The sequence below is a fragment of the Pan paniscus genome, chromosome 16 (assembly GCF_029289425.2).
Source record: "Pan paniscus chromosome 16, NHGRI_mPanPan1-v2.0_pri, whole genome shotgun sequence".
NCBI classification, from domain to species: domain Eukaryota; kingdom Metazoa; phylum Chordata; class Mammalia; order Primates; family Hominidae; genus Pan; species Pan paniscus.
In genome coordinates, this window is record NC_073265.2 from 5,997,282 (window position 1) to 6,020,488 (window position 23,207).

Genomic DNA, 23,207 nt, shown 5'->3' on the forward strand with positions numbered 1-23,207 from the left:
GCCACTGAAAGCTTTCAGACGACTTTTTATTGACAGAATCCTATTTACATCTTTAAAGAAGTATACTGGTTGGACCCTCAAGCCCATAGAGGGGTAATGTTGCAAGTAGAAAAGACCACCCCTTGCTCTAAGTGATGAGGCAGATTCCAACCCTTGGCCAGGCCGCCATGCAGGGCAGAAGGTGCCCTGATTCTGGCTGCTGCAGAAGTTGGGGGATGGCAATTGAAACCAAAGAGGTGGCCATACAGATGGCGATGAGGGGACGGACTGCAGGTAACTTTTGAAGGAACAGCTGGTGGGATTTGTATGTGTATGGGCGGGGAGGTGAGGGAAAGGGACTGCTGTGCGTTCCATGCATCTTGATTCCATTATCTTTGTGGCCCTAATGCAAGCTTTCAGCTCTATAGGAATGCGAAAGAACTGCAGATTTCCCATCGGGCACATGCCAGAGATGAGAGCTTCCCAGAGATTCTTGGTTGTTCTCAGTCTTCTGCATCACATGCCATGGTGCGACGAAGTCTCCCTTCCGATGTACAGGCCTCTCTGCAGGATCAAATTCCAGAACCGGGATTCCTGAGTCAAAGCATGAATTAACCTATAATTGTCTTAATTCTGAAAAATTATCCTCCTGGGGCTGGTGGGGGGGGGGCATTTTACATTCCTCTTAGCAAAATGTGAAAAGGTCTGTTTCACCCCAGCCTCAGTAAAAGATTATGTTCTCCAGCTTGTGGGTTTTTGCCTGACATGGCAGGTGACATACAATATCTTACTGTTGTTTTAATTGTAATTTCTGTTACCACGAGGTTCACGGTGTTTGGTTCACGGTGTTTTCATGTGATTAGGCCACTTCTATGAGCTCTCTGACCCCGCCCATTTTTCTTTTGGATATTTGTGGTCTTTTTCTTATAAACTTCTAGAATGCAGGAACTATTCATGATCTGAATTAGAAATATTTCTCCCAGTTTGGTACTTTGCTTCTAAGTTTGCATACTTTCTTAGAAATTTTATTTTATTTATTTAGCCACGTAAAAGTTTTTGCTTTGATATGGTCACATTTATCAAAATTTGATAGCCGCAAAGAATCCTATATGAGCTGGTAAAAAGGAAGGGGGGGTGGTTCTTTGGTCCAGATTTAGAAAGATCTCCCAATGTATTGTGAAGTGGAAAAAGCAAAGGTACAAATTCTACCCCTTTTTCTCTAAGAAAGAGAAGAAAGTGGGCACGTATGTTCTTATTTGTTTATATTTTCATAAAGGAAGTATGATAGGTTATTTTATATGTCAGCTTGGCCAAGCTATGGTGCCTGGTCATTTGGTTAAACACTAGTCTAGATGTTGCTGTGGCTGTCCTTTTAGATGTAATTCATATCTACAATAAATAGACTCAGTTAAGCAGATTACCCTCCATACTGCGGGGGGCCTCATCCAATCAGTCAAAGGCCCTCAGAGCAAAGACTGAGGTTCCCCAAGTAGAAGGAATTCCTTTCAAGACTGTGATATAGAAAGCCCAGCTGAGTTTCCAGCCTGCAGAATTCAGACTCAAAAATGCAACCTCAACACCTACCTAACCTCCAGCCTCCCTGCTGCCCTACAGATTTCAGGCCTGCCAGCCCCCACAATCAGGTGAGTCCATTCCTTTAAAAAAAAAACCAGGCGCTCTCTCTCTCTTTCTCTCTCCCTCTCTGTCTCTTCCTTTCATTGGTTCTGTTACTCTGGAGAACCCTGATTAACACGGGAACACTTGGAGGATCCCACAAAAAATGAGTACAGTAACTGTGTGTGGGAAGGATGAGGGAGGGGTGGTAATGGGAATTCTCAGTTTAGGCCTTGTTATAGTTAGAAACTTTAAGCTGTGTAAATATCTCACCTACTCAAAACAGAAAGTAAAATTTGGGGCAAGATCAACTTTTAGGTATAAAATAAAATAAATGCTCTATAAATTAAGCAATAAAGGTTATTTGTTTTATAGAAATTTAAGATACAAAAAAAGAGAATTATCCAGGTTTATCCAAAAGATGAACTGCTCAGGAAGAAGGCAATTTTTAAAAGCACTGAGATGCAATTCTTTTAAACATGAACCTGTATACCATATTTAAATCCATATAATATTCTACAAATCTGGTGTATCCTCCATGCATTTGATACAAGGTTTAACTCCCACCAACTCTTCCACTCTTGACCCCACCAGGTGGGCAAACATAACTTCTGGCAATCTGCAAAGAGGCCAGGCCACGACCTGGGCTGGAGTGGCCAGCCTGTGGCTGGGGAGACTTTCCAGGGAACAGGTGCCACCTCCCCAAAACGCTTCACGCTGCGTGCAAGGATTCAGAGATGTCCAGGGTAAACCAACACTTTTTAAGCCAACTCTAAATGTTTAATAAAAACTAAGAATGATGCATAACAAGAGCTTCATCCTGGAAGTACACACCATTTTACAGGAAACTCAAACCCTAAACATATGTAATCTCGTTTGTAGCAGGGAACTTCCTCCCTGCTAGATTGAAGAAAAGTATTACCATCTGGGACGCATTCCTCTCACCCTCAGAAGAAGGGGCTTTATAGAAGGGTCTTTACTTATATTAGCAGCACCCTGCTATGCACCGGCTGATGTTCATAACACATGGGGCTTTCTGGGCCACTCCAGTGACTGCTGAGCTGGCACCTGATGACATTTCTTCAAGTAAGTTGCCTTAGTTGACCCAGCTACTGCTCCACACCAGAGGTGGAGTGGGGAAGAGTGTCCTCTGGTGGAAGGTCAGTGCCACAGAGAAACACTGGGCACTCAGACTGCATTCGGTCCTGGGACAGACAGCGTGTCCCCAAGCATCCACAGTGCAGCGTCCACAGAGAGGCCTGACTCCAGGGGGCTGACAGAGGCAGAGGACAGAGCTATTTATTGAAATGAGGAGTGCCCTGCTAAAAGAAATTGCATGCATAGCATTATAGAGCCAGGTAAACTCATGGTGAGGAGTCTGTGTTTTGGATTAAACACACACACACACACACACACACACACACACACACACACACACACACCTGTGTTTAATCCCAGCTCTATTACATAACTTTCTGGAGGTTGTTTCCCTTTGCCAAGGCTGCCTTTCCCTACATTAAGTGGGAACAATATAATCCCACCATAAAGAACTGTCATGAAATCCGAACGCAATGATGACCACTAAGGCTACAAGTGCCCGTACCGTAGGTAGTAAGTGCTTACTAAATGCTGGCTCCTCCTCCGTAACTGATGGGAATATTAGGAGACATATAGGTCTTTGGATAGTTCTTGAAAGCTGTCTCTAGAGGCTGTATTTGGAAACATATCACATGGATCATCTCTTGAATGAAGTTCCTCGTGACCCTTAGGCCTTTCAGGAGTAATGCCAGGGTCCTTCCTGTGAGCAGCTCAGCCGAGTGGGGCTAGCGGGGAGCAGAGATGGGGCTGGGACAGAGCACAAGCACAGCCCTGGGGTGGGGTAGACAGGGATGCTGGGCAAGCACACCCCACCTCCGCTCCCCGCCAAGGCTGTCTGCTTTCTGCACCAAGGCCCCTTCTACCCCTGCAAGCCCACCTGGCCTCCTGCACACAGGAGAGTTGATGCCCCCAGAGGAAACAATTAGGGGGAATGGGAACAAGGCCCCGCATGCCCTCTTCAGGGGGACAGTTCTGGGACATTCTGTACGGCTCCAGGCACCCCCCCCAGGCTCACAGTGGCAGCCCTGATAACACCCCCCAGGGATTCCTTCTCCTGCCCCACATCCCCCCCAGCTCCTCACACCTGCTTCCTTGTCCTGGGCTCTGCTTCTGGGCTAAAAACAACCCCAGTGGGGAGAGCTGTTTGGAATGCAAAGAGGAGACCAAGGACTTGAGGCCCCTCCTATCACCTCACTTACATCCCCAGGAGTGCAGGCCACACTGCCCATCAAAAGCACGTCCCCGTGAGGCAAGATGATGATGATCGCAGCGGACATTTATTACCTGCCAGACACCAACCTAAGCACCTTATTATTAACTATTTTAATTCTCACACCAACCCCACAAATTACTATGACTTTGTTTTCCAAAAGAGGAAACTGGGGCACAGAGAAGCTAACTTTCTGAGGCTGCCCAGCTGGTAAGCAGCAGAGCCAAGCTTCCCGCTCGGCGAACGAGCTCCAGAGCCCATGCACTCAAAGGCAGAAGCTGCGCTGCACAACGATGCCAAGAAGAGAACCTGGAGGGTCCAGGCTGGCAGAAATCAGGGAGGGCAAGGGCAAGGAGGAAGCCGAAAGCTAAGAACAAAGTCAGACAAACGCCGAGGCAGAAGCCAGGGAAGCAGAGCATGTCACCAATTACTGGGGACATGCTCTGAGCGAGAGGGTTTGAGAACTGCCACTCACCGGCCGGGGACTGCTTGTTCTAAAGGTGCCTCAGGCTGAAATCCAACTGGGCCTGTGCTCCAAGCCAGGAGTCCTGGCACAAAAACACGGATCTTTGCTCTTTCTGTCCGCAGGGCCTGGGCTCTCAGCCCCACCCCAAGACAGTAGAAGAGAAGGGACCCAGGCAGGGGCTGTGGTCAGTGAGTAGAGCCCCTGGTTTACCAGGGAAGTCAAGCCTGCTGGTTCCCATTTTCTCCATAAATTACTCCCATTAAAGTCAAATATCCACATTAACTAAATTTTTGATATTTCACAGAATGGTTCCACAAAAAGAGCACTTTCATTTAGCTTTAAACAGCCCTTTCTGCTGACGTCCAAATTCATATTTCACTTCCCTCTCATCTTCAATTAAAGCTTATTATCCTCTGTGTAAACCAAGAAGATTTATGACATTATTTAGCGAGTTTTCTTTTTTTTAAATTATAAATAACAGTAAACTTCAGAAAATGCTCCAATTTCACAGTTATTTGTTTTCAAGATTTTTGGCCACACACTAAAGCTAAAGCTAACCTCCAAAAGGCGCAAGTCACATCTTAAATGAAAGCTCTGATCAAATCTAGTCCTCCCCAGCTTCTCTGGGCATAAATTGGAATTTTAAGCCATAGGCCAAGAGTTAAAACTATAGCTTCTGATTTGCTTCCAATGCGATCTGTAACTAGTTATTCATGGTCCAAAGAAAAGTTTGGATTCATGTCAGAACCGCCTCATACACACAGCCATCTGAAAAGTCCCAGAGAAGCCCTGTTTAAATGCAATCCAAACTGATCCTTCCATGTTTCTTCTAAAAGAAGGAATCATTTCCTGTCTCGTGTATGGTTTCTTTTCCTTTCTTTCTTTCTTTTTTGAGACAAGATCTTGCTTTGTCACCCAGGCTAGAGTGCAGCTTCACCATTATAGCTCACTGTCTTGACTCATGCAGTCCTTCTGCCTCAGCCTCCTGAATAGCTGGGACTATAGGCCCATGCCATTGTGCCTGGCTAATTTTATTTTATTTTATTTTTTGTAGAGACAAGGTCTCGCTGTGTTGCCCAGGCTGGTCTCCAACTCCTGGCCTCGAGCAATCCTCCCACTGCAGACTCCCAAAAAGCTTGGAATTACAGGTGTGAGCCACCACGCTGAGCCTATGGCATCTTAATTTTTAAATTTTTCATCTCTTTTCACTATTTTTTCTACAGGAGATCATTATTTCATTTAATATAGATACCCATAGTCACAAAGAGACTTAGGACTTCAGAATCAGAAAACAAATCAAAAAAATACAATGTCCTACTACACGAAAATAGTTTTTACCTTAAAAACCATGGAGAAAGGAAAGTGCTAGGAAACGATGGACGAAAGTGATTGTGATTGGAAAGAAGATAAGGGGCAACTGGAACAAAGCATTCACATGAAGTCCATCAGCACCTAGAAGGGCTCATCAGGAGTCTACGCAGGCTCGCCAATACAGCAGCAGCTGCAACACTCACTGCTCTTTTACTGACAGGATCAAGGCATGTAGACACGGTATCTGCGAGGCAGAGGTCAATTCAGATTTTTAATTTCTCTCCTGCAGCCCAGAGCCTTGTATTGGGAGACCAAACTTCCATTCACTGTCATGGCATTCTGGAGGACACAGAGAGTCAGGTGTAACAAATATACAGGGGCACCATCTGGGATGGGTGGGGAGTATTGTCAGATTCTGCGTCAGGGTGCAAGGGGTGGGCGAGCTTACCAGAGTGAGGGGAAATCTATAAGGAATACATGTCCAACCTTGCACTAGAGTTTGAAAAAACATCAACTTTTAAGTGCTGAATCCTGAATGCATTTATTGAGTCCAAAAATATCTGTGTATGTCTTCAATGTGTCAGGCACTGTTCTCAGTTTGGGCATGCGGCAGTGAATAAAACTGTCAAGTAAATTTCACACAGTGAGAGGGCAAGAGGCTTGATACATCATATAGGGTATTAGAAGGTGGTAAGTGGGGGAAATGGAAACGGGGGGAGGGCTAGGACAGGGAGCAGCAATGTTGAACGGGTCTGGCCTCACTGAAATGTCAACAGAACGAGAAGAGGGCCGCAGGGCTGCAGCTACGTGGGGAACAACGTTCCGACTCAGGGAGCAGTGCGGAGGCGTGTGGCTGGAGCTGAGCTGGAGAGGAGAATCCAGGAAGACCGGCTCGGGAGTGGGAGGGGTGGTTGCAGATGGAGGAGTTGGCTTTTAGCCTGAGAGAATGTGGAGTCTTTGGAGCATTTCCATTACAGGAGTGACAGGATTTGGAATGAGCTTTGAAAGGTTCGCAAAAGTAGCTCTGAAGAAGTGGGGTTATGTGGCTTCTGCAATGTGACCCGCGATTTGGCACAACCTTGAGAACTCCAGCCCCAGTAGGAAAATGGCCAAAGGCCATAAAGAAGTCACACAAGAATTCACAGCAGAATATTTTCAGCCCCATGGTGTCATATGAGTAAAACCACACAGTTCCATTTCAGCACCAGGTGGGAACCTGTCTCCTATAAGTTAAGCGGTATAAATGAAAATTTAATCATGTTTTTCCCTTTCATAGAATTGTGGCCTAACTTCTGAATTCTGATAAAATAACTTAACATTGGCCAACAAGATCACTCAGCATCTGAGACCTAATTTGATAACCATAACTCAAATATCTCATCAACTGAAGTTGCAATTAACAAAAAGTCCAGTTGGCAGAGCAGGGCCTGGATGATGAACGATTCACAGCTGATCTGGGGCTGCCGCCTCTACAGCGGTGTCTTCTTTCCAGACCCCCCGAAAGTTCACAGACTGTCACACATGCACACAACTCCCGTGGCCCTGCAAAACCGGCTCCCATCAGGAAACATGTGGGCTTCTTCCTGCATGCTACAGTGAAAAGCAAAATCCTAACGTACTTACTCGCATTAAAAAAAATAAAATGAGAAGACTCAGTTTTATGTCTACACAACTGCAAAAACAAAACAAAAGTCAGAGATGTGAACTCCAGATTGTTAACATATCTGCTGAAACAAACAGAACAGTTTAATCAGGAATGTGTACAAGCTATATTGCATACAAATTGGCATCGATCATGAATAAATGAATTTTGGCTTTTTGCATCTCATGTATGGGACTTATTTACATGGCATACTGGCAAACTGGAATGTAAACTAACAATATAAATGATATTGCAAATTAGGAGCATCCCCAAGCTGCCAGAAATAGGAAGAAGGCAGTGTTTTGGTTTCCTACAGTATGGAAAACTTATAGTGATAACCCAACTAATTCATAGTAAGGGGGAGAAGACAGCACACTAACCTTTAATAAATTAATAGGATTGGGAGGCTGAGGCAGGTGGATTACCTGAGCTCAGGAGTTCGAGACCAGCCTGGGCAACACAGTGAAACCCCGTCTCTACTAAAATACAAAAAATTAGCCTGGCGTGGAGGCGCGTACCTGTAGTCCCAGCTACTTGGGAGGCTGAGGCAGGAGAATTGCTTGAACCCAGGAGGCAGAGGTTGCAGCGAGCTGAGATAGCACCACTCTGCACTCCAGCGTGGGTGACAGAGCGAGACTCTGTCTCAAAATAAATTAAATAAATAAAAATAATAATTGATTAATTAATTAATTGGAGCTGTTTTCCCTTTTCTGCAGGTACTGAAAACCATCTTATGCCTGCCTACAGGCATCTCCATTTAAGGGCTTCCCACACCCTGAAATACAAACACTACCAACCAAGCTATAAATTATACTGCTTTCTATTCCTGTTTCTACTAGCTATTTCTTAAAAATTTGCTAAAATCTGCCTACAAAACTATCTAAACTTGGTGTCTATTAAGAAATAGGGGGATTTTTCAACTCTAATTTGAGTTCTTTAATAACTATTTCTGTTTGGGTTTTCTATTTCTTCTTAAGTTTGGCTATTTATAAATTAAGCCATCTCATCTAAATCTTCAAATATATTGGCATAAGGTTGCTGATTATCATGTCTGAAATCTCTTGTTTATATTATTTTCCTTTCATATTTCTCCATTATTCATGTTTCTTCTCTTTTATTGTAATCAATAACAGGTGTATGTACTTATAACTCTTTTCAAAGAATTTTTGATTGCCTCTATTGCTTCTTGGATATCCATTTCATTACTTTTCCTTTAATCTTACTTATTCTTTTTGTGAATGTATGCATTTACTTTGATTAAGAATTTCAAACAGAAATTTAAGTTTATCTCTGGTGTTTGTGGAATGTGAAAAGTAACTGAAAACTGCAAAAACAAACAAACAAAAACTCCTAAAGCTCCCACCAAAAGTTTTGCAATAATTATTAATATTTCATAAGAGAGGGTGGGTATGGTGGCTCACGCCTGTAATCTCAGCACTTTGGGAGGCTGAGTTGGGTGGATTACCTGAGGTCAGGAGTTTGAGACCAGCCTAGCCAACATGGTGAAACCCTGTCTATATTAAAAATACAAAAATTAGCTGGGCGTGGTGGCGTGTGCCTGTAATCCCAGCTACTTGGGAGGCTGAGGCAGGGCAATCGCTTGACCCAGGAGGCAGAGGCTGCAGTGAGCCAAGATCACGCCACTGCACTCCAGCGTGAGCAAGAGTGAGACTCCGTCTAAAATAAATAAATAAATATATATATAATACACATACATATATACATTTCATAAGAGATAAGAGAACACATCAATGCAGTCACAAGTCACTTAATGACAAAGATACAATCTGAGAAATGTGTCATTCTGAGCAATGCAAATGGTAACTTCATCATTGTGCAAGCCTCAGAGAGTGCACTCGCACTAACCTAGATGGCATAGCCTACTATACATGCCTAGGCTATATGGTGTAGCCTATTGCTCCTGGGCTACAAACCTGCACAGCATGTACTGTACTAAACACTGTAGGCAACTGTAATGCAATGGTAAGTATTTGTGTATCTAAGCATATCTAAACATAGACAAAGTGCATAAAATGTGATACAATACCACTGTCCTATATGTGGTCTGTCATCGATGGACCATTATAGACATCATTATGCAGCACAAAACTGTATTTTATTCATTCCACAGATGACATGGGAGTCTTCTTATTTTTGTAATCAATAATAACAGGTGTGTGATCAATAATAACAGGATGAGCGATATGCTAATTAGGAACTAAGGATGTGCAAGATAAAAGTTTATACTCCAAGAATGAAACAGAAACGAAAAATTAAAAGTAATAACAATAAGATGATTAACAATATCAATAGCAACTAACAGTAGTTTCTTGGTTACTTATCACATGCTAGGTAATGTTCTAACTATTTCATATGAAATTTATTTATTTTATTTTATTTTGAGACAGGGTCTCACTCTGTCATCCAGGCTGGAGTGCAGTCATTGCAATCATAGCTCACTGCAGCCTCAAACTCCTGGGCTCAAGCAATCCTCCCATCTCAGCCTCCCAAGTTGCTGGCACTACAGGCACATGCCACCACACACAGCTTTTTTTTTTTTTTTTTGGTAGAGATGGGGTAGGGGGTTTCACTTTGTTGCCAACTCTTGGTCTCAAGCTATCCTCCTACCTCCACCTCCCAAAGCACTGGGATTACATGCACGAGCCACCACATCCAACTAATTTTATTTTCTGTAGACGGGGTCTTGCTATGTTGCCCAGGCAACAATGTAGTGGCACAATCATAACTAACTATAACCTTGAACTCCTGGACTCAAGCGATCCTCCCACCTCAGCCTCCTGAGTAGCTGTGACTACAGGTGTGTGCAACCATACCGGGCTAATTTTTAAATTTTTTGTAGTGATGTGGTCTCACTATGTTGCTCGGGCTGGACTCTAACTCCTGGCTTCAAGCAATCCTCCTGCCTTGGCCTCCCAAAGCACTGGGATTACAGGTGTGAGCCACTGCACCTGGCTTCATAGGAAATTTAATCCTCAAAAGATCCCATATAGAATGATGGAGGTTAACACTGTTCTCCCCACTTTACAGATGAAATCCCCAGGAATGAAGGCGGTGAGAGCTAGCAAGTGGGTGGTGTATAAGGCAAATCATTATTAATAGCCACAAGCACATTACACAGAGTCTTAGTTTTAACTTCAATGGAAGTTTTATTGTTTTTGACAGTTGCCAAAGCAGATCAGATACTGTGATTAGGTACACGGTTTCTTCCTGCTTATGAGATTACATTCTGAAGCCCTTCGGTCTCATTCCCCGGCTGCCTCCACTCTTTCCTGTAACCGCTCGCCTGTCACCTGTCTGATGTGCATCACCAGCTCATTCATCACCTGGCAGATTTACTAACTCACTCGTCATGCAGACACTGATGAGCCTGTCCTTCCGCATTCATCCCCACACCCTGGCTGCCGCTCACTCTGACATACCGCCGCCTGTCACTGTTTGCCAGCCAAACTGATACTTTTCTTAGGAGCTGCTATTAGCTCATTTGTCAGATTATTTTATTCCTTTTTGCTTATTAACTTCCCTTCAGACATCTTTTAGAATTTTTTCTTCTTGCTCTCCTCTGCCAACCACTTGGCTCATTTGCTTATCACCTGATATTATTCACCCCTCATCATTCGACAGCTTTTCAGATTCTATTAGTCAACATACATAATGTGAGTTCTATCTCTTGTTTCTATTAGGTTAAGTCCATAGAGATCTTGCTCTGTGCCAAGTGACTTAGAATTTGCATGGGGATGACACTTACATTAGAGCATATTCACTATGGCACATGAATATCGGTTATAAAACTCACATTCCCTTTCACAGGTCAGAAAATGTGGGATAGCAGCAGCCTTTTAAAAGGTAACACACAGCGGCATTTTTTTTTTTGTTTAAAAATATATAAATAATTTATTCTCCCCATTGCACAGAATGGCAATACGTTCTCTCCTAGGTGATTGAAAAGGATTTTGTCTTTAGTCTCTTATGGACTGGTGCATTTGATGGGGATCCAGAAAAAAAGATGGGACTAAGTACTGTACGCAAAAGAGAACTGGCCATGAAGAGGACCCACCTGCCGGACAAGAGCCCTGTGTGTCTGCCTGGGAAGGAGAGGAGCTCATTCGTGAAGGTCCCACCTGGACAGGCTGTTTGCTTATGAATGTATGCACTTAGGTAGGTAGGTAGGTAGGTAAATGTGTCTATGCATGTATACACATATGTGTATGAATCTATGTCTATGGGTGTGTGTATGTTGCATGGAAGTACACATGTATGCAGCAGGCTAACACTGACCGTACTTACTGTGTGCAAGTCTCTGCAATATGCTCCCAAGACACAGTAGCTCATTTAGTCATTACAACAACCTTTGCAATAGAAATACCAATGGCCACCCATATTCACTGGTTCCCATTTGCCTGGCTGTGTTCTAAGCCTTGCCACCACCTGGGAGGTAGGTTCTATCATTTTCCCCATGAAATAAATGAATGAACTGAGCCTCATGGGGATAGAGTTACTCACCCAATGGAGGAGCTCTTATGATCCCCATGTTACCAGTGGGGAGACTGAGGCACAGAGAAGTTCAGAAAGTCACTTGAGGCCATACAGTAAGAAATAGAGTCTGTACCCTTAAGCACATCACACTACTTCCCAGTAGAGAAAGATCACCTTCTGTGATGCTTAATTTTATGAGCCAACTTGACAGGGCTAAGAGATACCCAGAGAGCTGGTTGAGCATCATTTTTGGGTATGTGTGTCAGGGTGTCTCCAGAAGAGGCTAGGATTTGAATCTACAGACTGGAGTAGAGAAGATCACCCTCACCAATGTGGGTGCACCTCATCCAATCCATTGAGGGCCCACATAGAACAAAAAGGCAGAGGAAGGGCGCCGTCTCTCTCCCCTTGAGCTGGAACATCCATCTTCTGTCCTTGGCCATCAGAGCTTCTGCTTCTCCCACCTTCAGACTCCAGGACTTAACACCAGCAGCTCCACCCCTCCTCCTGTTCTCAGGCCTTCGGGCTCGGGCTGAAGCACACCACCAGCCTTCCGGGGTCTCCAGCCTGGAGATGGCAGATTGTGGGACTTCTTGGCCTTCACAAGTGCATGAACCTATTCCCATGATCAATATCCTGTATACCCCATTGGTTCTGTTTCTCTGGAGAGTCCTCCTAATACACTTTCCTTTTAAGAATGTATAAAAAGACATACATATGTGTACACACATTCACAGCTCAATTAAGACCCTTCTATCATGAGAGAATGGAGACACGTTCTAAGACACTGGGGGATCGGGGGTGGGAGAGGGCCTGGCTCCAAAATAGATATTTTGATGAAACCAGAGTAAATTCTTAGAAATTTTCTGAGTCTCACGGTGATAAACAGACACTGTCTCTATGAAACATGCACAAGTTTCAATGATAGAAAAGGAAGAGATGAGAATAGCTAGCGACCAGAAGGAAACACACCAAGAGAAAAGAAGACTGCCCCAAAACAGAAAGGGAGACTGGCCCAGTTAAACTCTGCACTGGAAATAGTCAAGACCAGGCCAAATACTGCAAAAAAAGAAAAAACTGGTAAAAATATTTTCTGTAGAGCAGTATTTTACATTTCCCCTCATTTTACTAGATTTTTCTGTTTGCCCTCCAGATCCACCATACACCTTTACTGCTGCCTGGAGGCTGATCTTGATGAGGCTTCCCTGTTTTCCACTGGGTTCAGACTTGGGCAGCACTGAGGGGAGACTGGAGTGGGCAAGGGATGGCAACTGGGGTATTTGTTTCCTCTCTGCTGGAAAGGACCAGTGCCTGCATTCTCTCACCAAAGGCCACCCCTGTCTCAGGGTGAATCCTACGAATTCAGGTCTCACTCCAGGCCCCAGAGCCACTCCCTCCCTGTGCTGTTAAGGTCCAGGAGCCAGGGCAGCTCTCAGCTATGGCTAGCCCTGACAGCCTCACCATTTCTGCCCCTACCTTTGTAAATAGTCACCCCATTAAACTCCTCATTACCCAATTTAAATATGTCACCTGCTTCCTGCTGGGATGCTGAGTATGAAGTGCTCCAGGCATCCCCCAGGACAGAGCCCCTGTATCATGATCTGTTTTATAAACCGTGGTTCTGGACAGTAATTTGAGTTTTTAAAGGTCCCATTGGCTTTTTTTTTTTAAGCTTAAAAACCAAAGATGAAGTTTAAATTTGAGAAGCATTCATGAGAATGCCAAAAAAGGGACAGAGTGATACAAATAAAAAAAAAAAACCTCACACTTGGAGGATCAGAAGCTGAGATTTAAATGATTAATAATGCATGCTTCCAGAGAAGAGCCCAGAACAAATCATTCTGTTCTCATTATGGAGTGAAACTTACACTGGCTTCAGACCTTTCCTCAAATTGCTAATGCCAGAAAAACTGATTGCTCAAGAACTCTGAATCTAACCAAATTACTCTTACATTGAAAGTAACAGATGGCTACTTTCATTTATACACTGTGGGAAATATATATCACCCATGTCCCCATGGTGAAGAGATGAATGAAAATTCAGAACGTAAGAGAGCTGAAGTCAGATAGTAAGCAAATGATGGAGAGTGGAATGGCTGAGCTAAATAAGGGGTCCCACAAAGAGGAGGCTTTATAACCTGAGTTCCCTATGTAAAGGGGAGTTTTAGATGCACAGAATAAAAAATGCTAATTTACTCAGTTTCCTATAAGGAAAAGATGTTAAAATTGACTTTTTTGGGGAGTATCACTTACCTACGAGGCAATGTTCTCTGTTCCAATAGCGATGGTGGTCACCCAGGGGCTTACATTTGCTGCAACTCATTGAACTCTATTCTTAAAACAAGTGCGTCTTGTTCTATGTGAGGATGTGAGGATGAGAAGATTTTTATCTTTGGTTTTGGTAATTTGATAAATGTAGGGTTGAGGACACTTTTGAAAAATAAACAAGATGGTCTAGAAGTGAAGAAGATATGAAATGTGTGTGTGTGTATATATATATATATAATTTATTTTTATTTTTATTTTTTTTGAGACGGAGCCTCGCTCTGTCGCCCAGGCTGGAGTGCAGTGGCGTGATCTTGGCTCACTACAAGCTCTGCCTCCTGGGTTCATGCCATTCTCCCACCTCGCCTCCCGAGTAGCTGGGACCACAGGCGACCACTACCACACCCAGCTAATTTTTTATATTTTTAGTAGAGACGGGGTTTCACTGTGTTAGCCAGGATGGTCTTGATCTCCTGACCTCGTGATCTGCCCGCCTCGGCCTCCCAAAGTGCTGAGATTACAGGCGTGAGCCACCGCGCCCGGCCTGAAATGTATTTTTTAAAAACATATTGATATAGAAGTTAAAAATAAGGTACCAAGGATAAGTGCATGAGAAGATATGCAAGTCCTCTGCAGAAAAAATCTTAAAACTCCAATGAAATACTCTGGAAAAGACCAAAACAAATGGAGGGATATAGTATTCCATGGTCAAGGCCATTTAGGATCATACAGATGTTAATTCTCCCTAAAATGATACACAGATAAAACACAACTCCAATAAACATCCCAATAAGGGAGTCTTTCATAAAATCCGACAAGCTGATTCTCAAGTCTCCATGGTAGAGCAAAGGGCCAAGAAAAGCCCAGATGCCTTTGGAGGGAAGAGAAAGCTGGGGGCCCTTCCTCCTCATAGGTATCTTGTTGTACAGGAACTACCAAAGCAGACCAAAGGGGCAGAACTGAGTGCCTAGAAACAGACACACAGAGATACAGAAAGTGTATTTACGACAAAGTGGGCACTGCAGGTCATGGTAAAAAACAGATTCTAGTGCCACTACAATTGGTCACACATAAAAGAAGAAAAGAGAATTCCTGTCTCACAGCATATACAAAATTTAATTCCAAGTAGATTAAAGGATTAAATGTGAAAAGCAACACTTCTGATTCTGTAGGGGAGAAAAAAAAAGAAGCAAATGTTTTTACAACTTTGAGGTAGGGAAGGATTTCTTAATAAAAGATAATCACATACATGCACAGGAAGTATCCCCAGTGAAGGAATTAATAAATTAATAAAGATAACCATAAGAAAAATGACATGGTAAGTCAAAGCCTCGGAGGGGGTATTTTCACATATTCCACCAAGAAATCAGCACCAGAAGATATAGCATAAATAACTTTTATAAATTAGTAAGAAAAAGAGAAATGACACAAATGGGTAAAACACACAAACTCACATATTACAGAAGAAGAAACACAACATAAAACTGGTTGATCTCAGCCAGGCGCGGTGGCTCACGCCTGTAATCCCAGCACTTTGGGAGGCCGAGGCGGGCAGATCACAAGGTCAGGAGATCGAGACCATCCTGGCTAACGTGGTGAAACCTCGTCTCTACTAAAAAATACAAAAAAATTAGCCGGGCGTGGTGGCGGGCGCCTGTAGTCCCAGCTACTCAGGAGGCTGAGGCAGGAGAATGGCATGAACCCAGGAGGCGGAGCTTGCAGTGAGCCGAGATCGCGCCACTGCACTCCAGCCTGGGAGACAGAGCAGGAGAGCGAGACTCTGAAAAGAAAAGAAAAGAAAAGAAAAGAAAAAAAAAACTGGTTGATCTCATTAGGAACAAGGAGAGCGCCAACTGGGACTGGAGATGCCGTGGCACACTCACCAGACTGGCAAACCTCTCAAGGCATGCCATAAAGAATGCGGAACACTTGGGGCACCTACATGAGAACAGTTGCTTTGGGAAAACCATGCGACATCATTTCATCAATCACACTGCCCATGACCCAGCAATTTCATGTCCAAGTGAGTTCCCTGGAGGAACCCATGCCTATGTACCTGAGGAGATGGGCATTTAAACATTCACAGCAACACAGGTCACAGGAACAAAATATTATATACATGGCCCATGTAGCCACCGAAGGAGAACAGACAAACATATTGTGATCTATTCACACCATGGAAGACTGCAACAACAATCAAAATAATTGATGTAGAGCTACACATGAACACGTATGAATCAACAAATATCATGGTGAATGAAAAAAAGCAAGTAATCAAAGAACATAAAGTGCAATTCCATTTACACAAAATTCAAAAGCAAAAGTAAGCAGTACATTATTTAGGGATGTGTACATATGTGTAAAAGAATGATGAACCTTGAATCTCTGCTCTGAAGACAGGCAGGAGACCAGATGGGAAGGAGCCCACAGGAGGGTCCTGGAGTGGGCAGCTTACACTTCTGGTGCTGGTTGGTGGGGCCTTCAATTGCCTGCTTCATAGCAATACACGAATTTCATTGTACGTGTCATATATTTCATGTTTAATAATATTTTATTAATAAATATTTCCTAATTTAAAACAGAAAAGATGAAATACATTTTAAACATAACTGTGAGTAGAAAAAAAAGCTAGATTCCTACAGTCTAAATATTTACATAAAGCAAAGCACTCTCAACGTGGTATTTATCAGAAAAAAAAACCAGAATAAAAGACAGAAGTGCCGAAGAAACGTGTAAAGACAAGAAGATAAAAAGAGTGACTGAAACAATCCCTAAATAAGTAAAGAGATTTCATAATAACTCAATCCCTTATTTTAAACAATTTGATTTCTATAAGATATGTACCTGAAAGAAAACGTCAGAGAGAAATTAAAGAAAAACTGATGGGCAAAGATATCAGGCACATTCAAACAAAAGGAAAGCAAGCCCAGTGCTCTAATTTAAACAAAGCCAAATTCAAGACAATAAAACACTAAATTGAGACAAGACCACTTTATATTATTAAAAGATATAATCTACAGGGAATGAACACTAATATCCCAACATCCAAACAGAGCAAAAGGTGACAGAAAGAGCCGCAGTGAATATGAACACGAATATGGATCATGTAGGAAAAAGCTGTTACAGAAAAAAACTGCAAAAGCTAACAGTAGCTGTGGGCCAGGGCAGAACACGAAGGAGTGTTTTCTAAGCTGTTTCCCTGCATTTTCCAGGTTTTCTGTAATACACATCTATACTCACTTATCAGGAAAACCATAACTGTAAAGATCTGTGTTTTGGTGAGGATATCACACGTTTAAGAAAGGCAGACTCCTTTCTTCCTCCAAAAGTCACTGCTGAAAGTCATGATTTTTAAAACTTCTTTTTTTCCGAACCCCAAGACGGAGTCTTGCTCTGTCCCCCAGGCTGGAGCCTGGGGCAGTGGCATGATTTCAGCTCACTGCAAGCTCCGCCTCCCGGGTTCAAGCAATTCTCCTGCCTCAGCCTCCCAAGTAGCTGGGAATAGGGGCATGCACCACCACACCCAGCTAATTTTTGTATTTTTAGTAGAGGCGGGGTTTCACCCTGTTGGCCAGGATGGTCTTGATCTCCTGACCTCGTGATCTGCCCACCTCAGCCTCCCAAGGTGCTGGGATTACAGGCGTGAGCCACTGTGCTCAGCCAGTTTCAATCAATTATTCTATCTATTGTTGAACCACACAAACTAAAGAGCAAAACAAATTTGAAACCTTTGAGTCTTCCTTCCCTTACTAATCAGAATTTTTATATTTTGACAAGGAAACATAGATCTACAGCAATTTGATTAAATACACATGAAAATCAGGGTAAAATAAAATTGTTTCAACTTCATCCCACTATTTATTGTATATCATAAAATTATTCAGGAATCAAAGATAAGGTTCATGAATAATATTCTTCATTAAAAGAGGGTGGATGTTTGAAAGAAAATCTGGTAACTAATAGCCTATAAGGTAGAATTTTTTAAAACCTGGGTACGTAGAGAGAGTTCCTCAGAATTGCATATTAAATTCACTTTCAATTAGTATGGTTCAGCATTTTATTCTGATGATTTATTTGTATGCTTGGTAATACTTTTTAAATTAACTGTGCCACAGACAGACATATCACATACTTCACAGTTATAATAATTTTTTCTAATGCTATATCTTTATAACAGTAATTGCCTTCTTTCTGAAAGAATACGCATTTTGAATCTAGTGACACTTCATTTATTACTTTTCTTATATTAGAGCTACCTCAGCATATTAGATTTTTTCTTAATGACTTTTTTCTATTAGGAGACCATGAAGACCCCAGGGCAAAGGAAGTCCATTAGGAAAGGGGGGCATTTTAGAGGAGGCAGGAATTTCTAAGGTAGACATCAGACAATTCTTGTCAAGAACAGACTGAACACGAGATCCTCCATTTCCTGTGAACTATAGATTAATTTTGATATCTGTACAAACAAGATTATGAAATTTGCAATATTCATCATTAATACAGTGAATTAAATTCCTAACACAGCAAAACATACATCAAGTATGTCACTGCTCACTGCACCTCCCACTCTCAGTTGAGACATCACCCTGCACAGCTCCTCCCTGGACAACTCCAGCTGACCAGAGTACCTGCTTATACCACGTGGAACAGGAGACCGAGGATCCTCTCACCCTGACAGCTGCCTTGCTCTCTCCTGGAACACAGCAGCAGGTGATTATTCAGTGTGGGGGCAAAAAGAGTCCCTATCACTCCTCTGGTCTGAGAGCCAGATGCTAGAGTATGTCCAGGAAGCCCTTCTGAGAAGCTATTCCCTGGACAGGCTGAGCCGCCTTGGGGCAGTCACCCATCTCCTGAAGCCAGGAGTGCTGGAGCACAGGCTGAGGATGACTCTGAGGCTGGAGAGAAGACTCAACAACCCGTTGGTGGCTCCACCACGGCTGTCCCTTTCTCCCAAAACTTTCTACAGCTCGATTTACTCCTGGACCCCTGCACCTGGTGCTTTTCCTGCTTCCTGGATTTTGTCTTGGTTGTTCTGCCGGCCTGCAAGGAGTCTACTCTCTGATCTACCCGCCCAAACTCCACCCATCCAATAATATTTGGGCTGAATCCCATTCTCACTGTAAGATTCAGTCTGAATCAGTCTTCTCCTACTTCAACCTTAGTGGAAGCACCATGACACAATGAAAAGAGCATGCCCTCTGAAATCAGACACACCTAGACTCCTCCATCCAAGCTTTAGCAATTACCCTTGTATTATGCTACCCAAGTATATAACTTGGTAGTCACACTACCCAAGTACATAATCCCTTTGAAAAGGACATGCTCTTCAAATGCAGCTGTGAATACCTGTCTTGGGCCAATGTATAAAAAGCACCAGGTAGGCACCAGTTTCCTCTTATCTTTCTAAATAAAAATTATACACAAAATTCATTTCTCGATTTCTAACTTGCAGCAATTTCCTCCCATTATCTTATACAACTTTATGTATCTTTAACATTTTATCGATATTTTTATTTCCCCAACTCATATCATAACCTCACCTAGAACCTAAACCTAAATACCATATCTTAACCTTCTTAGTTTCCAAGTCATTGCACGGCTCAGGGCCCTGTGCAATGCATTTCATTACTGCGGCACAACAGGCTCTGAGCCTCATCTCGTGGCAATTCTGACGACCACTCTGTGCTCACGGTGTGCTGATGGTATCCTTTATGTATCCAGGACAGATAGAACAAGGAACTGCTGACCAGGCAGGTTACAGAATCAGCCCAGGGTTAGACACTTACAGGTCCAATGGGGAAGCACCCCAGGAAACATGTAACAAAGCCTCCATTAGCAGCAGCTGGACAAATTCTTCCCCTTTTCTGGAAACATCCTTAAGCTTTGCTGATGCCCACACCTGGGGATACTAAGTGGTTTATTGTAATCAAGAAATGTATCATGGTCTTGGGGTCCAGCTACATGCAACTCGCTTCACAGCACATTAACCAACAGACACGGATCACAGGAAAATCACTCCAGCCATAAAGAAACACACAGGCTCTGGGACTCCATCCAGAGGCACATCCCAGGGCTTCTGAGCTCCCAGAGACGGCCCCCACTCAGTGCTGTTCCACAGACCTTACCACCCACTCAGTCTCTACCTTCACAGGAAGAGAGTAACATTACCCAGACAGGGCTATGAGAATAACTCACTCTTTCTCAGAAGCTTCTCAGCCAGTCAGAAGCAGCAATCAGGGAAAAGTTGATTACAATTGTTTCCAGGTGAATTCAAGATGATGCATTTAATTATGATTTTTGAGCACATAATTACCTTATTGGGTATCTTTGTCTACCTTGTTTTTAATCTTCTTTTTTTTTTTGAGACAGAGTCTTGCTCTGTCACCCAGGCTAGAATGCAGTGGCGCGATCTCGGCTCACTGCAACTTCCGCCTCCCGGGTTCAAGAGATTCTCCTGCCTCAGCCTCCAGAGTAGCTGGGACTAGAGGCACACGCCGCCACACCCAGCTAATTTTTTGTATTTTAGTAGAGACAGGGTTTCACCATGTTACCCAGGCTGGTCTTGAACTCCTGAGCTCAGGCAATATGCCCGCCTCGGCCTCCCAAAGTGCTAGGATTACAGGCATGAGCCACCGCGTCCGGCCCCTTGTTTTTCATCTTTCTATTCTAGCTTGCTGTCACTTGCAAAAAGTTAAGTTTTTATATATTTTCAATAAAAAATGTGCCTGATGGATTAAAAGAGTTTATACTTCCAAGTGAAGTGACTTAAGCAAATAAAAATAATTGTCATGTTTCAATAAAAATTAGTATTTTATCAACAACTATTTTTAATTTCACTTGGTCTTGAGTGGTTTCCTTATGTTATACTTTAGTCTGTTTCAGTCTCGTTTTTCTGGTTAGACTATCTTTCCCTGCTGATATTTAATACTGTTAGTAAATTTAAAAGAAGCGTATTAGTCCATTTTCATAAACGAGGTGGGAGGTTGGGATACTTAAGCTGCTTTATGAGCACAGCAAAATTCTGCATTGTTTTAAGGATCTGTACAAATATGTTTTCACCCTACTTCCTTCTTTTCTTCTGCACTTAACAAATGAAAGCTTCATCTTTAATGTGACCAAGCAAAATACATTCTCTTAAAAAAAAAAGGTCACGACCTTGACTGTAAGAAATCCCCAAAGTGGATTTATAATGAATTTTCCGAATAAATAATGACTCCAAATACATTTACATTAAAAATATTAACCTTTAACTCACCTATATTTTTAATAGCATATAAAGTGATATTTGAGCTCAATTCATGGCTTCGAAAGAAAGCCTTGCAGGCTTCCTATAACTCATATTAAAGGTTAAGATGATTCATAAATTTTTTTCCACAGAATATGGCAAACAGATGACTTTGTAGTGTGACTGGGACTGAATTTCTGATGGGCACAGCAGGAAACATTTCTGTAAGTGCAAAAATTCAAAGACACTTTTGAAAAGAAGTTAATATATGCAGCGTAAGATTTTAAGCTTTCTTACATTGAAAAATGATCAGCATAGCAATGAAGAGAGAGAAATAAAAAAACCACTAATCCAGGCTGAAGTTCATTCATCACACACTTCCAATTCCTTGACATCTGCATGTTACATTAAATACTGCAGTGGAGAAAAACAAAAATAAGAGAATCCAACTAGAATGGAAAGACAATCAAAGCTATTTTTCTTCAACAGTTGTCTGTAAGTTTCCAATAAAACTGGGGCTATGACAAGAATCGAGCATTTATACTTATGCATAAAGTAAGGGCTGGTTTCTCTAATAGGGCTAATTATCGGACACCTATTACCACCACTCCAGGGACAGCATCAATGAATCAAACTCCACAGGACTAGAAATATTCTGACTAGTGTCCAGGATAACAGGAGAGCTACCAGGGCTTTTGGTGCCACACACCTGGGTTTATTAGGGCCAGAATTGCTCTCCATAACCTAAGAACCACCCAAACATCCGCAGGATAAATGCAAAACCCTGGGAACCCTCTTTTTTTTGAGAAAAGAAATATGGAAGGAAAAAAACTTTCCTCTATTTTGTAGCTTCTAATTAAAAGGAATCCATGAAAGAATTAATTGCACCTAAACGTATTTTACTACGTCTTACGTTGTACTGCAGTAAGTCTTAAGGTGAGCTGCAGAGGAGAACGGATTATGCCTTACTAAGGCATGGAAAGAGGTTTTTTTGGTTATATTTTAAGGTCTCAGGTAAGGCACTGATTAAGAGCCAGTTGGCCTGGGCTGGAAACCTGCCCACCACTTGCCTGCCACACACCTGCCCTGTGCCTCAGCTTCTCTTTTGGCTAGGATGATAACAGAGTTGTCTCACTGGGGTGTCATAAGAAGTAAGTGCAGCAGGCATCTATCTGAACAGGGCCCAGCATATAGCAGTTTCCCACCACGCTTGTTATTGTGGAAGGTACACAGAAATGGTCGGATTTCTCTGCTGTGACGTCCTTCCATTCAGCTCTCTTGCGGTAAAACGCTTCATTCTAAGTGCCTTCCCTCACCCAGCTGAAAGGCAGAACACTTACTCCCGTTTTGGATAACAGTGCAAGCTGTGAGTCATAACTGGTGTGGGAGACAGAGATAGATCATGCCTTTCCCTATTGTTAGTCATTTCAAATAAACTGAATGTATCCTGGTTTGGGGGTGGTGCCTTTAAAAATTTTTTTTAATTTAAAATTTTTTTAGTTGACTTTATTTTTAGAACAGTTTTAGGTTCACAGCAAAAGTTAGCAAAAGGTACAGAGAGTCCCATACACTCCCTCCCTCCCCAGAGGCACAGCCTCCGCCACTACCACCAGCCGCCAGCAGAGTGGTACATTTGTTAACAACTGGTGAACCTACATTGCCACACCCTTATCACTCAGAGTCCATGGTTTACATTAGGGTCCACTCTTGGTGTTGTACATTCTATGGGTTTGGAGAAATGCATAATGACCTGTATCCACCATTATATTATACAGAATAGTTTCACTGCCCTGAAAATCCTCTGTGTTCCACCTCTTCATCCCTCTCCCCCAACCTGTGACAACCACTTATCTTATTACTGCCTCCACAGTTTTGCCTTTTCCAGAATGTCATATGGTTGGAA

The 23,207-nt window shown here is 42.7% G+C and overlaps 1 protein-coding gene across 7 annotated transcripts in view; it reads right to left on the reverse strand.

Annotated features, from left to right (window-relative positions):
• ENTREP2 (endosomal transmembrane epsin interactor 2) overlaps window positions 1–23,207 on the reverse strand; it is a 564,821-nt gene that overhangs the window by 225,087 nt on the left and 316,527 nt on the right. The window lies entirely within an intron of this gene.